We start from the raw sequence: 9,687 nt of genomic DNA, 5'->3' as shown, positions 1-9,687 counted from the left end.
AAAAAATCAAAACAACAACAACAAAAACTTTGGGGGGCTTTGAGGGAGAACTTTAATTCAAAATTGTAAGACTTTTTGTTTGGGCAACCTTTTTTGCCAGGTCAGAAGTGTGGAAGAGAGATTATAGGAAGCTGACATTTGTATTGTTTATAGAGGCGTGAAAACTGGTTTAAACAAATATCGCTACAGCCTCTGTGCATGCATCTGTTGCCTATGCAGACATATTAGGTGCATGGGGCAACAACTTCATTTCACTACATCAGAAGAAATGATTTCCTTCCTTGTCACTGCAATTTTTCACGTTTCCAGGTTTCTGTTTTCAACATCTGAGTAAACTCATCTCTTCAACCTATTGCTACAGGCTACAAAAGATAGCAACAAACCTCAGCTGGGATTCACATATAATGAAAATATAAAAGGTAGAGTTAATAGCCACAGCCATTCAAATGGGTCCTTTACCCATGGGCTTTGCATGTTTTGGAACAGGCTGAGCCAATGACATGATATTGCCTTTATCTCCTTCATGGCCTATCTTGTTTGTCGTCACTGTGAAATTTTCCAGAAAAAAAAAATAAAAAAATCCAGAGAAGAGTACAACTTCACTGGCACTTTTGAACATCTTCAGTACTTACTATGCTTTTCCTAGCTAGTAAGCTGCTAAGCTTCCTACACTTTCTGATCAGGGTTTAGACAACAGACAAAACGAATTACAGTAACAGCACACACACAGAATGCCCAAGTACCAATGTGTTTGGCATGATTTAGAAGCAAGCAAATGAATGTACTTCTGTACAAGAACATATTACATATTAAATTAATTCAGTTTGTTTGTACCTATTCTATATTTTTCTTTTGCTGCATCCCTTGTGTGGCCACCCTGGAGATGTATAAAAACAAATGTTAAGATTTGTTATATAGAGGTGTTCAAATGGACTTCCTTAAAGTAAGGTTTTATGAGAATGTCTATGCTCACATGACTACATGTAGTGTTGCTTTTAACTAATTAATTTGCTTGCTGCATGATGCCAAAGCTCTTCCAAGGATGGGCTAGCCATGTGCTTGCAGATAGCTTCTACTCTGTTGCTGCAGCTAGTCTGATCAGAGGTTGAGTAGGCCTGCATTACACCTGTGACATTAGTTAATACATTGTCCTTTAGAGACCCCTAGAAAAGTTGAGTTACATTTGAGCCAGGCAACAGAGAGGGTATCAAGTCACAGAGGTAGCTTAAATTTTGTTCTGATAACAAGCATAGCTTGAGAAGAAAACTACAAAGCAGGGGAAGTTCTTCTTAAGCAGCTTAAATGTGGCTACTACCCTTGGATGGTGTATTGTAATGGTGACAACAATGCATTGACTTGGTTATGGTAAGCTACTGGGATCCATTTACTGAAGTAGGATTGTCGTAGGATTAAACTGCTTGTCTAGCAGGAGAAAGATAGGGCTTTGTTTTTTTGTTGTTTTTTTTTTTTTTTTTTCCTTAAACCACCCCAGAAATGACAGGGCTTTCTGAATTGTATGCCAATGTGTGTTGAGTTTTCGCCCAGGATATTATTTTACCATAGGAACAGGAAATATGGACAAGTCATCCAGAGAGTAATTATGCCAGAGAGTTAATGAAAAATAGCACTGAATTATTTTAACTACTAAATAAAAATGATAATAAAGTACAGTCCGTTGCAGGAATAAAGCTCTATTAGTTTGGATCAGAGCAGGGTTAGACTAATGCTGCAAACTTTTGAAAGTATTATCTGGAAGTGGTGTTCCACCTTGCATATGCAAATATTTAACAGAGCATCTACCCATTGATAGTCTCAACATTTGTTAACAACAACAAAAACGTTGTTTACAATGCACTTTGCATTCTATTTATAGTGTTATATCAGGGTAGCATTATCAAACTACTCTCCAAGACAAAAATGAGTTAAATAGTTTTTCAACATATTTTGCTAATAATGACAAAGCAAGCCTTCCCTCTGTTCTCCCCCACCCTCCCAAAATATGTTTTTACAATAAATTTTTATTACTAATATATTACAGCAGTGATTAAACATGACACCACGCTCAGGGGACTTGGTTACATGGGTGTTAGTAGACAGAAAAGAGTTACCCTTTTACCCTCACTCTGTTCAACTCAACAAAATGAAATTAGAGTTGTAGGAAGATAACAGGATTATTGTAGAGTCATAATTTCCTGCAGCATTTATTGTCTAAACTTGACCTTTGCAAGAGTTCATTATGCTAGGAGAGATATATCATGCTAACAGGAAAAAGTCGTCCAGAATACCTGAGAGCTATTGAGCTAACCAAGTAAACAACTCCAGAGACAGTGCATGTATGTATTTAAAATATATTTGTGTATCAATATAATAATAATAATATATAGAAATATGCCAACCCAATGTGAACATGTCTTCATAGCAGTGGAAAAACAGAACAAAACAAAACGACAAACAACAAACAAAACATGACAGAAAAAAAATAAAAAAACACCATGCTTTTCCTTTTATCTCTGTTCCTTCTCTGGATAACAGATGGGGTGAAAAGCCACAGGAAGCAAGGAGAATTGATATGATACCTTCAGCGGAATATATGTAATGTGAAAAAACAATGCTCTCAATTTGATCAATCCCATCAAGGAAGCTGCTTCCAGGCCTTCAATAAGCACTAAGCCTGGATTCAACTTGAGAATGCACTTCTGAAGAATTACAAAATACCGAAGATGCTTGAAGGCTAGTACTTTCAAGAATTTGTAATATACCCGTCTTTATAACCCAGTAGTCTGCATTAGCTGATACATCAAAATCATCTTTAAAGACCAAATCAGCTCTGCCATGCCCATCCCAAGATATCTCACTTCTCTGCAGGAAGAATGAAGATCATACATGGATGTCTATCACCCAGATTCTAGCTTCTGTAAACAAGCATATCACTGTCTAATTTATTTGAACAGTTAGCCATTGTTTAATGATTAAATGTTTTAATCCCTTGGTTCTTATGTGAGACCTAACAATCTAGCTGGGGTACCAACTCTTAGACAGTTCAGTGACCTCTTCAGCTGACTGGTTCTCTACTTAGAACGTTTTATTTATTTATTTATAAAAATATATATATATATATTTTAAATCTACTTTCTTACCATACCACATCTTTTAGTTCTGAGGCTGAAATGACAATGTCAAACCATCAATTTATACTAAAGGATTGGGAAGAACTTGTAAACCAAAAAAAAAAAAAAAAAAAAAATTTTAAAGGAGTTTACAAGATAGTTGACCAAAGTGCTTATGGTCTCCATGCCATCCCTTCCTTGAAGTTAAGGACGAACTCTGTGCTGCTTCTGTCAAATGACAGCAATGAAAACACCTATAATGCACTGAAATGTTGATGGGTGCCTTGAAGTAGGGGAAGCAAGTAATTGTTGACGTAACTGAATGTTTTGGAAATAGTTTTTGGTTTGTTTGCTAATGTCACAAACAAAAATAATACGGCCAATAATGTCATGTGGCAGTGTGCTGATTAGAGCTTCTTAAACACAGAGAAGAGAGACAGGATACACTGAATGTTCATCTACTAATTGAGGTATTCAACAGATAAACTTTATGCATGACTTATTTTCTACTTTTTTATTGTAATATTTGCTGGTGACCTATAAATTTAATTAATATTCATTGTGAAAACTTCCTTTTACCCTTTTGCAGATGAGTAATTTTTTATAAATCCACAATATATTGATTCATTATGTAATAAGTACAATGTAGCTTGTAACTCCTTTTAAAGGCATGTTTTGAAAGATGTAGTGGATGTTTGAATGATTTCTAGAACGCAACACAAACCTGCTTTTGTGCTTTATGTTTACTTATCACAATATATATATATAGGTTGTACAACAAATGAAGAAACCTATGTTAATTCTTGGGGACCAGGTATTTCAGATTATTTGCTTGGATCGGTGTACCTCTTGTGGAATGGGCTTGTGAAATTGAGGTCTCAGACAATTTAATTCCTGTGTTAAAACTGAGTGTCTTGCAGATTTCATCATTTAAAATTAGCTGGGATAAGACTGGTTCTGATTAATATCTTTGCAGACTTCACTATATAATTTAGATGAAATCTCTCAGAAAATTTTAAAGTTCTTTATGATGGGGCTTCTACTAAGATTCTTTTAATTTCAGATTTCTTTTTTCTTTCTTCTTTCTTCCTTGTTCTATAGTAAAATATAGCTTTAAAATTAATTTAGATTAAATTTAAAGATTATTTTAAAACTAAGATGGATGAAGATTACAGAAAGATTGAGGGCAACAAATATTATAATTGGAGATAATGGGTTTGTGTCTTGGGGCTACATCATACTTCATTATTTAGTCCTTCCTTAGATGACACTCAGTAATTCAAATGGGAAGGCTATTCTGGGGAGAACACTGACTGTGGAAAAGCATCGTTGGTGGATTCTTAGAGAATTTTCTTACGCAGATTAACTTTTTCTTGTTTCTTCTCTTACCTGAGGTATATACTAATTTCAAGTGAACTCAATACAGTTAAAAAAAAAAAAAAAAGGAAAATATGAGTGTGTTGTAGTCATTTGTAGTTTTATTTTATACTATATCCATCATAATGGAAAAATTATTGTGACTTAAGAAATTGTTTCTTCTTAACACCAGAAAACATTTGTATGGATTACTCATACATTACAACGTTTTGAAGTACTGCAAGTCAAAAGTAAAGCTCATACGGGTCTAGCTACTCTCTTGTATGCATCCTGGGATCTTTTTTCTTGCAGAAAATATTTCATTGACTGAACTTCAACAAGTCAACTTATGGAATAGTGACAGTACCTGATCACTCAAAAAGCGTGTCAGAGCTATCAGACTCAACAATATATTTATATTAAATTTTCATATAAATATATTTGAAGTGTCTTATTTTACTACTTTTTGCAGACTGATTTTCTCCTGTAGTTTTCATTTGTAGTGTCTTAGCTATAATGGTAAAGTTGGCTGCTTGTATACTCAGACATATTAGCAAAAATGAAAACAGCAGAGTGAGGAATTGATTGCTCCAAGTTTATTATTCTAGAATATAAAAAATCTGACAAGAGAGACAACAGAGAATTTGGCTGGATTTAATCAACTTCAATGGAGTGAAAGGGGTCTAGGGAACATACACTGTAACAATAAATTGGTCATCATTGTACTTACAATGAAGCCAATCGCCAAGTTCATATTGACTGGGAAGATTTTAGCTCTTTTGGGGAATACTCATCTACCGAAGAAAAACTGCACAATGAGGAACTCAGGACTTTATTTTACCACTGAATGTCTTTCCTTCCAACACTCCTAAAAGACTTCTCATTTGCTTTGAATTTCATAGAGTACACACAGGCAGATAGTTGTATCTCTTTTCAAGACTTAGGTTTGAAAAGGCCCATTAGATACAAAGAACTGGATGACATTGTTCACGTTGTTGCCAATGTTATCATCTATTCTTCTTTTACATATCTGAATAACTGACAGTACTTATGCTTTACATACACAACTCATATGCAGTTTAGTCATGTATTAAAATGTATTTTATTTGTCCAAGAACTAGCAGCTGAAAATCTTTCCATGTTTTCTGTAATTATTTGGAATCCTACCATTACTATTTTACCTTAAGAAATACAATAGTCCTTTGGGAATGTGAAGAATAAATCATCAGAGAGAAAGTCAGTGATGGACTTTATCTGATCCAGCAAAGATCTAATAAAGATGTTCTCTTATCTTTTAGTATATTGGGCTGCTATACATAACTATTAAATAAGGAGGAAGCAGATGTTGTCCAAGTACACCTAGGTTAATACAAATTGTTGAATATTTTTCTATGACAGCAGCCCTTTACCTGAAAAGCACTGAACTTCTTTTAAAAAAGCAGGTTCTGTGCACATGTTTTTTGCTTTTTTAAAATTTATTTATTATTTTTTTTCAGCTGTATGGAGTGCTGTGATGCTATGTTCCTTCTGTGGTTTTCCCCTTTCTGTTTATTTTTTTCCACCTCTGTGTAGGAAACACTTTAGTTCTCTATTTAATGAGAAATTTGTCCTTGTGGAGCTACAGCAAAGGCTCAGCATCTCCAGCCCTATTTAATTCTTTACAGACAATTTTGACATTGTCGATACCTTGTTATTTCACTCAAGCTTTCCTTCTGATGAGTAGCAAAATAGGCCGTTCGAAGCTGCTAACAATTTCAGAAGTAGTCTTAACAGAATACTCCCTTAAACAAGGGATGTTTCTTCACAGTTTCTCATTTTCTTCCACCAAAACTATTTTTAAAACACAGCCAGTTCAAATGGTTGCTCCTCACTCACTGCAATTTTCACTTAATTTGCTCTCAGTCATGGGAATTAGTGTAGCCCTAGGAGGACTTATTCAGCACCATTTATTAGGATGATTTGCGATAGAATAAACTGCAATCCTTCCAGTTTTGTAGCATGAGAAGTGTGAGCTTTCCTGGAGCTGGGAATGCTGTTAAGAATACTAATTGGAGAATCCTCTTTTGGATGCTCATCTTGTCTAAAATTTTTGTAAAGCTATCCCTAATGTCTGTAATGTGCAAATGCTTGCGGTTTCTTTTATATCTATGCTTGATTTTTTTTCTTGATGTGAAGTATATTTGTGTAGCAAGACAACTATCAGACCTTTCCAAGATCTTACTGCAATTAAAAGGGTATGTATTTACATGACTGATGTGGCTCATGAAGCTAATTCCCCATGGAGTTTCAGTGACTGAAAAATATCTATTTAGATAGCCAGAGAATATATATAGTTTTTCCTTCTGTTTTGCTTTTTTTTTTTTTTTTTCAGCCAGATTGGATGCCTTTTTTTTTTTTTTTTTTTCTATTTGACTGTGAATCAGCAGGGGAATTTTTAGTTTGATGATTTGCAGAGAAAGCTCTAATTCTCTCAGAAGAGGTCAAGCTTAGGTATTTAATCTTAGAACAAACAAGTGAGAAGACTGAAGGTCAGGATCCTGGGCGAGCAAGCAAAACCATTTGTCTAAATCTCTCTTTTCATTATGATATTGAAAAGGAAGTTAAACATCACTCTCAATTTTATTTTGTAATGAGTATACTTTTGTACTGAAACATCACAAACATTCCTCAGCCTAAAGATTTTGCTGTTGGAGAAGTGGTGGCCTTCATGTATTACTCTCCTTATTTATTTGATTAGTTATTTTGCAGGAAATCCACATGGTCACTTATTAGTCTGTTCAGTAATCCTAAAGTTTCCATACAGAACTCCCCAGAGCTTTCAAATGACCTCTCTCAAAGCTTAAATATTCATAATGAAAGAGGAAGACTTTCCACAATACCTACTGACAGAGTGATTTGTGTTCTTAACCCATTTAAACACATTGGAAAGTAGCCCCTAAGAGATTGTCTTTTGTTGGGTTTTGGACAAGGTTTGCAAAAGGGTGCAGAGACAGCAAGCTGTTTTATGGTTAATTGAGAGAGAGATGCTTTCAAAGAATAATTTGAATTTAGAGCCTAATTTTAGAAGCTTTCAATCACTCTCTGCATTCATCTTTCCCTCTCCACTGAACAAAAGGATGCTGAGGACACCAGTCTTGCCACATAGAACTCGTTGTGGGGATACCATTTTGAGGCTCATAAATCAGGCAGATTTATTTATTTATCTATTTATTATTAATTTTTAGCAATGTCTTTTCCCTTCTATCTGTAATCTATCAGATGATCATAATGCATTTCTTTTAGGATAGATATTAATTTAAATTTTTTTTGTAAGCTGTAAAATTCTAAGTATTATGTTTTATATGACATTGAAAGAATAAAAAGCTGATTTCAGTTGTCCTTTAGAATTTTTGTATTTGCATATGATTAAGACTTATAGTAAAAAATGTCTAAACAATTTAACTTTAATCCGTATTGTATTTTCATTCCTTAGCTGCAAGGTACAGCTACAAACTTTGAAATGGATTTTTTTTCTTTTTTTTTTTCTTTTTTCTTTTTTCTTTTTTTTTTCTTTTTTCATCACAGTATTATGTGAAGCTGCATAGAGTGAAAGAGATACAATTGTTTTTTTAGATAATAGTGTTCTGTGATTTAAAGTTTCAGAAGAAACTTGTAGACAGAGAAATGCTTCTTGTTGCATTTTTAAGCAGAAGGCTTCAGATTACAGTAAAATTCAAGAGAAGCAGACCCCCAAAACTGCAGGAAAAGTTAGAACTGGGAATAAATAATGCGTGGTCAATAAAGGGAAAAAAAAAACAAAAACCTGATTTGGAGAAGCATCTACTTGTCTGCTTCAGAGATTCCAAACTGGATTAAGAACATTTGAAACATTTTGCTTTTTTGATATCATGTGGGTGGGCCAAAGTAGTTTAATGTAAAGGTGAAAGTTAATTACATCTCTGTTATTTTTCTTCTCTGCTATTATTACCATGCCTGGAATTTTGTAAAATACTTTCAGGAAATTGGAACAATTTATACATTGCAGATGAAATACGAACATTTGGAAAATTCCTATATGTGTGGAAAAAATAAAAGCAAAGTCATAAAGCTCAATAGTGGCATTATTTTAGCCAGTGTCAGAGGAGACAATAGTGAGGGCTTAAGTGAGAACATAATTTGGGGCATAAACTGAGGTGTTCTGTCTGGAGTAGAATAAGCAGGTGAAAATACCTGTTAGGGAGAAACATACATTGTCTCCTGCAGCTCCTATAGTTTCATATGCTGCCAACAATTGCTATCTATCATCTGTTACTTAATAATCTGTTCAAAAATACTGTGCCCCCTTCTTCTAATGTCCTATTTATGAGTCTCTTACAGAAAATTACTCTCCTAATTTAAAGACTAAAATAAGAAAATCAGATGCCTGAAATATAAATACAACTCACTAGTATACAATCAAATATCTTTTCGAAAAAGGAATTTAATATTTACTAAAGTTGGCTTCCTAAAACTGGCAATAAAATAAAATAAATTAAAAAAAAAAAAATTACATCTGTTGAACAGCTTGTTTTTCTTGTATAGGAAAAAAGCCAGATATGAAAAACTGAAGCAGGAAAAAACCCACATAATAGTCCACTGAAAAAACTCTCATGGACTTCTGGAGGTCTGGATTAGGTCTACACTAATAATGATTAAGACTGTCATGCAACTTACACAGATTTATTTCAGTGTTTGTGAGTCTAACAACAAAAATGTGGGCAGCAGGATGTGAATGCAGAATAATTCATATTAGAGATGGGAGAATACTGGAAAATTAATGGGGAAAATGTCTCAGTTTCCTTTTCCAAAACTGAATCTTCCATCTGGAAGGAGTATGAAGTCCAGGCTGCTCGGCTCATGGCTCCTTGTGAATTATTTGCCTGTGTGCTCCTGGTAATGGTTTCACTATTCATGCTTGCTATGCTATTCTTTCCTACTTAGGCCAAAAAAAAACAAACAAAAAACCTCAGATAATGTGGTATTTTCCTAATCATGAAGAATGTAATAGAATACTATTTTCATTCAGGTTTAAAAGCTTGCTTTTATTTTGGAATGTCAATTCCTTTAGCATTTTTGGTTATGCAGAAATAGCAGTTATATGCCCACTCTTACACCCACTGTGCATCAGGTATCTTCCATGTTTTCAATGGAGTCTGAATTATTCTTACTTCAGTGAAGAAAAATTAATAATCAACCATCTTCCATA

The sequence above is a fragment of the Anser cygnoides genome, chromosome 1 (assembly GCF_040182565.1).
Source record: "Anser cygnoides isolate HZ-2024a breed goose chromosome 1, Taihu_goose_T2T_genome, whole genome shotgun sequence".
Lineage (NCBI taxonomy): Eukaryota > Metazoa > Chordata > Aves > Anseriformes > Anatidae > Anser > Anser cygnoides.
This window is presented reverse-complemented; position numbering follows the sequence as displayed.